Source organism: Gossypium arboreum, chromosome 2, assembly GCF_025698485.1.
Source record: "Gossypium arboreum isolate Shixiya-1 chromosome 2, ASM2569848v2, whole genome shotgun sequence".
NCBI lineage: Eukaryota > Viridiplantae > Streptophyta > Magnoliopsida > Malvales > Malvaceae > Gossypium > Gossypium arboreum.
Genome location: NC_069071.1, coordinates 19,194,489 through 19,202,039, shown reverse-complemented (window position 1 = coordinate 19,202,039; position 7,551 = coordinate 19,194,489).

The window sequence follows — 7,551 nt, the reverse complement described above, 5'->3', positions numbered from 1 at the left end:
TTTTTTCTAGAATTTTTGGTCTAGCCAGTTAGTACAGTTTATTAGGTAAAATTTTCCCTATTGCACTATTTGACTACTCTGAGCTCTCCTCACTACGAATCAATTTTCTCCTTGTAAAGAATTCAAATGACTATGCTGTTTGTTTATCTTGAAATTAGATTCACTAAGGAATCTAGAAATATAAACTATAACTTCTAATTATTTGTGCAAAATTTTTAGTGAATTTATAAACTCAGAATAGGGGATTTAGAAATCGCTTTAACCCTATCTCACTAAAATTCAAATATCTCTTGATCTTTTGCTTACTCTGTTTCTTTCATATGCAAATAGACTCAATAAGATTTAATTCTATATCTCATTCATCACCTAATTCCATTTCTACTATTCTTGGAGATTTTTCAAGACCACGTCACTGTTGTTGTTCAATACTGTTTTAATGCTAATTTCACTTTTTCATGATTTCTTTGTATTAACTACCATTTAGGCATACATAACACCAAAACAAGTTCTTCATTAGCCATTTCAATAGCTAATCATTATCAAATATTTACATACCATTCTTTAGTCGTATCATAAGGACATACACACAAAATAGCTAAGTCCCTATATATGCCATAAACTAGAACATTTGTAAACGAAGATACCCATTAGGTACCTTGATAGTCGATAGTCTGAAGTGATCTCTGATGAACTCCAACCCTAGCTTGCTTTTAAGTAATCTGAAACATGGGAAAGTGAAAGAAGTAAGCTTATAAAGCTTAGTAAGTTCACATGTAAAATAATAAGCATTAGCAATCAATTTAGTTTACTACTATGCTGTCATAATTTGCTTAAATAATGTTTAGTTCTTACTTTTCCATCTTACTCATCGGTAACCTTACCAAAGGCTCAAAATAAAAAAGGCACCTTACTTAATAGCTTGCTACATACCTACAACATCTCACTTAACACATGAGTACTCTTTCATAATATAGGCATATTGCCAATCATGTGATAAAGTGTCACAAGCATAACTAAAAACTCATCAGTTACTTAATACTTGATAATCTCAATTACTTACAATCTCAATATTAAATAAGCCTTAAATGCATACCTGTACTCTTTCTTCATGTTCTCACCTTGTCGTTTCTTTGGCTTACTCTTTGGATTACTCGAGAACCTTTTCCTTTCTGAACTTACCATTGCCATGTCTTGACATGGTCTTACGTGGTATCCTTGCCTTATGAACTCACCAATGCTATGCCTTGGCATGGTCTTACATGGGACCTTTGCCTTATAGTAACTCATCAATGTCATGTCTTGACATGGTCTTACATGATTTCATTGCCTTATAGAACTTATCAATGTCATGCCTTGGCATGGTCTTACATGATATCCTTATCTTACCAAATGTCATGTTCCAAACATGGTCTTACATGGTATCCTTGTACAAGTGCCAATGCCACATCTTGATGTGGTCTTACATGGAGTCCTTAATCAATGCCGATGCCATGTCTTGACATGGTCTTACACGGGATCCTTGCCTTACAAATGCCATGTCTTGACATGGTCTTACATGGTATCCTTAACCGTCAGTTCCTCCTTAAATGCCATGTTATGAACATGGAATTTCCCATCAATTCTTCCTTAATTACCATGGTACAACCATTAATTTTGAGATATGAATGCCTTGTCAAGTCATAGCTGAAACATACTTGCTGAAATTCTCAAGGTTAGTCGCATAACTCAATAATAACAATACTAATAACAATAATTGTATAATAATAAAATGTTACTCAACTTACATACTTATATTCTCAATCTCATCATATCATCAACTTAACTTATTCTCATCAAACTATGCTAGTCAATACTTTCTTGTTATCATACAAAGCCATAATACAAAATATGGTCTTACATATAAATTATACAAGTTCTCTTTCCAACATCGAATTATTATCGAACATTAATCATTATATCTGAAACTCAACACTAAAGTATTTATGGCCAACATATCAATTTACCATTCAAATATGCATAATTAAATGCTTATTAAACATATGAACTTACCTCGATACCAAAACGACCATTTTACCAACTTTCTTGATTTTCGATTTTTCTCTCGTTCTAGGTCCAAATCTCACTTTTCGGGATTTAAAACATCATATTTCAATTATTTAATTAATATACTATTCACAACATTCTTTAACTCAAACTTTATAAAATTTACAATTTTGCCCCTAAACCTCTGCAAAATTATGATTTTGCCCCTAGGCTCGAAAATTAAAATTTATCCATTTTTATTATGTTTTATGACATGCTGAACATTTTTCCCTTTTATGGAAACATCAAATTCCCACTCTATCATGTACTTATGAACATTAGGTATTTTTACCGATTATGTCATTTTACTCGTTTTCACTTAAAATCGCTAAGCAAAAGTTATTTAACATAATTTCAAGCTTCATATTCTACCATAAAACATCAAAATAATCACATTTAGCCTATGAGTATTTTTCCAAATATGAACTCTAGCATGAATTATTGCTAGAATAAGCTAAATCAAGTTACTAGGACTCCAAAAACGTAAAGAACATTAAAAACAAAGCTACAACAGACATACTATTAAGCTTGGAAAGCTTGGAAACCCTAGCCATTGCTTCCCCCATGCTATATTCGGCCTCCATGAAGAAGATGGACCAATTTTGGCTTTATTTTCCCTTTTTAATTCTTTTAATTACTAAATGACCAAAATGCCCTAAAAGGCTTTTCTTTCAAATTTGTCTTATTCTTTCCCATTTTTAAATATAATAGTCTAATTAATAAATAAGAACCTCCACTTTAAGAACCTATTTCAATTAAATCCCTTTTATTATCTAGAACACACATTTTGCTAATTTTACAATTTAGTCCTAATTATCAAATTAGGCACTTATACATAAAATTTCTTCACGAACTTTTCACACAATTATTCAATCAATGAATAAACCTTAAAACTTAATTGGAATAATTTTTTTTGGCCTTGGATTCGGGGTTTTGCAGCCACTATTCCGTCTAGGCCCTATTTTAGGATGTTACAATTTTACCCCTAAACTTTTGCATATTTACACTTTTGCTCTAAGGCTCAGAAATGAAACTTTATCCCTAATTCTTATGTTTTATGACATGCATATCATTTATTTACCTACGGAAACATCAAATTCCCACTCTAACATGTACTTATGACCAGTAGGTATTTTTATCGATTATGTCGTTTTACTCGTTTTTGCTTAAAATCGCTTAGCTCAAGTCGTATAACATAATTTCAAGCTTCATATTCTACCATAAAACATCAAAATAAACACATTTCACCTATGGGTATTTTTCCAAATATGAACCCTAGGTTAAATTATAGCTAGAATAAGCAAAATCAAGTTACCAGGACTTCAAAAACGTAAAAAAATAAAAAACAGGGCTTGGAATCACTTACTATGAAGCTTGGAAGCCTGACAAAACCCTAGCTATGAAGAAACATTGAAATTTCAGCCTAATGAAGAAGATGGGAACATTTTGCCATCTTTTTCCCTTTTTTAATCTTTTAATTACCAAATGATTAAAATATTCTTCATTAAAACTTTAGTTATTTTTTAATCTATGTATGTCCATTTTTTTACATGAAAACCTAATGGTCTAATTACCATTTAAGGACCTCTACTTCAATTATACTTTTCAATTTAATCCTTTAGCATCTAAAACTCAGATTTATCAACTTTTGAAATTAAGCCCTAGTAGGTAAATTAAGCATGCTATCTATAAAATTTTCCATCGATACTCTAACACATGCATCTAATTACTTGGTAAATTATAAAAATTAATTGAAATAAACTTTTCTATCTCTGATTCATGGTTTTGCAACCACTGTTCCATTTAGGCCCTATTTTGGGATGTTACATTTCTCGCCCCTTTAGGGATTTTCGTCCTCAAAAATCTTATCTGTGAAAAGATTTGGATATTGTTTTTACATAATCTCTTCAGGCTCCCATGTATCCTCGTCTACCCTATGCCTATTCCATAATGCTTTCACAAGTGCAATACTTTTGTTCCTTAGTTGCTTGACCTCTTGAACTAAAATCTTTACTGATTCTTTACCAAAAGTCATATCTTGCTGAATCTCAACCTCTGTCTGTGAAATTACATGCGAAGGATCAGAATGGTAACAATGTAACATGGATACATGGAACACATCATGAATCTTCTATAACTCTGGCGGCAAAGCTAACTGATATGCTAATGGTCCAACTCTTTTAGTCACCTCAAACGGTCCAATAAAACGTGGACTTAGTTTGCCTTTCTTTCCAAATCTAAAGACTTTTTTCCACAGGGATACTTTCAAGAATATTTTGTCACCAACTTGATACTCAATCACTTTTCTTTTCAAGTCTACATAGGACTTCTATCTATTTGAAGTTGCTTTCAAGCAATCTCTGATAACTTTCACTTTCTCTTCAGTTTATTTAACTAAATCAACCCTGTAAATCTGATTTTCTTTAAACTCTGTCCAATACAAAGGTGTGTGACATTTACATCCTTACAAAGCTTCATAAGGTGCCATTTGCAAACTTGAATGGTAACTATTATTATAAGCAAACTCTATCAACGGCAAATATTTCTCCCAACTACCTTGAAATTCTAAGATACAACATCTGAGCATATCCTCAAGTTTCTGTATAACTCTCTCTGACTGACCATCGGTTTGAGGATAGAAGGCTGTACTAAAACTCAACTTTGTGGCCAAAGCATCCTGTAACTTCTTCCAAAATCATAAAGTGAATCTTGAGTCTCTATTTGAAATAATCAATAACGGTACTCCATGTAGTCTGAATATCTCTGAAATATACAACTCGGACAACTTGTCAAGTGAATAATCCATATGAACTGGAATAAAATGAGCCGACTTTGTTAGCTTATCAATCACAACCCATTCTGTATCTTTCTTTCTCAGTGTCAACGGCAATCTTGTCACAAAATCTATGGCAACTCGGTCCCATTTTCACTTAGGAACTAACACAGGTTGTAATAAACCTGAAGGTACTTGATGTTCGTCTTTTACCTACTGACAAATCAAGCATCTAGAAACAAACTTTGAGATATTTCTCTTTATTCCCACCAACCAATACATTTTCTTCAAATTATTATACATCTTTATACTACCCAGATGAATAGACAAGGAACTGCTATGTGCTTCTTCTAAAATCTTTCGAATAAGCTCATCATTCTCTGGTTCACATATCTGATTTTTGAACATTAAACAACTGTCAAAACTAACCTAAAAGTCTGACTCTATATCCGACTCACACTGAGCTCTTTTGGCTTGCAACTCACTATTATCTTTCTGAACTTTACAAATTTCTTCAAGAAACATTGGCTTAGCTCTTAATTCGGATAAGATAGAACCATCATCCGATAAGGTTAAACTAGTGTTTAAATCTCTTAATGCAAATAAAGATTTTCTACTCAAAGCATCAGCAACTACGTTTGCCTTACCCGGGTGATAATCGATCACTAGTTCATAATCTTTAATCAACTCTATCCATCTTCTTTGCCTCAAGTTCAAATCGTTCTAAGTCATCAAGTATTTAAACTTTTATGATCAGTAAATATTCGGCACTTCTCACCATACAAGTGATGTCTCTAGATTTTCAATGCAAATACAATGGCAGCTAGTTCTAAATCATGTATCGGATAATTTTTCTCATGTGGCTTTAGCTGTCTAGAGGCATAAGCAATTACCTTTCCTTCCTGCATAAGTACACAACCTAGTCCATTCAAAGATGCATGACTATAAATCACAAGCTCTTTACCGGTTCTGGTTGTACTAAGACAGGAGCTTCAGTCAATAATGCCTTTAACTTGTTAAAACTCTGCTGTCAAAACTCTGCTGACACTTTTCAGTCCATTCAAACTTGACATCTTTCTGTAGCAATCTTGTCAATGGAGCAACTATCATGGAAAATTCCTCTACAAATCATCTATAATAACTGGAAAGACCAAGAAAACTTCTGACCTCTAATATATTCCTTGGAGGCTTTCAATCAACAATGGCTAAAATCTTGCTTGGATCAACTCTAATACCTTCACCTGAGACTATATGTCCAAGAAAACCAACTTTCTGTAACCAGAACTCACTTTTTCTAATCTTGGCATAAAGCTGATTATCTCTCAAAGTTTGTAAAACTATTCTCAAATGCTCTGAATGCTCAGTCTTATCATGAGAATAAATCAAGATATCATCAATGAACACAACTACAAATTTATCCAAGTAAGGTCTGAAAATTAAATTTATTAAGTCAATGAAAATGGTAGTAGCATTAGTCAAGCCAAATGGCATCACAAAGAACTCATAATGGCCATACGTAGCCTGGAAAGCAGTCTTCGGAACATCTGACTCTTTAACTCACAACTGATAATATCCGGATCTCAAATCTATCTTGGAGAACACAGCAGCTCCCTTCAATTGATCAAAAAAATCATCAATTTTTGGCAGTGGATACTTGTTCTTAATAGTCATCTTGTTAAGCTATCGATAATTTATGCACAATCTCATCAAACCATCTTTCTTTTTCACAAAGAGCATTGGTGCACCCCATGGTGAACAACTAGGTCTTGCAAAGCCGTTCTCCGTTAGTTCCTACAACTGAACTTTCAATTCTCTCAATTCTATTGGAGCCATTCTATAAGGAGCAATAGAAATTGGTGTTGTACCTGGAACCAATTCAATACCAAACTCAATTTCTCTGATAGGAGGCAAACCTGGTAGGTCTTTTGGAAACAAATTAGGAAATTTACATACCATAGGCACTGATTCAATTTTCAACTCTGGATCTTTAGTATTCAACACAAAAAAAAGATAAGCTTCATGTCCTTTTCTCAAGCATTTCTGAGTAGACATAACATAAATCATGGCAATTGAACTATCTGAATCATCTGAATTAACCCAAATAATTTCACCATTTTCGCATTTCAACTCAATGAATTTCTTTCCACAATTCACTATCACGTCATGCGCAGTCAACCAATCCATACCAAGAATCACATCAAACTCATCAAATGGAAATAACATGAGATCGATAGGAAAACAGTAACCTCTAATCATCAAAGGGCAATTTTTACAAACTTTGTCTACTAATAGATACTGACCCAATGGATTCAATACTTTAATCACAAATCAGGTAGACTCTATGGACATGTTCATACTAGGCATTAATTTTATGCAAACATAGGAATGGGTCGAACCCGGATCAATCAAAGCAATAACATTAACATCATGAAAAGAAAATGTACCCATAATTACATCGGGGAAGGATGCCTCTTCATGAGCACGGATAGCATAGGTCCTTGCAGGTGCTCTAACATCTGGTCTCACTGTTGAATTTGTAGATGCACCCTACCTGCCCCTATTCCCAAACTTCTCTGAGGTCTGCCTTTAATGGGGGCATTGCCTGATCTTCACTCGGTATTACTTCTCTTTTAACCATCTCAAGACACTTCTGAATGAAATGATCCGATGCACCATATCGAAAATAACCAGTCTCA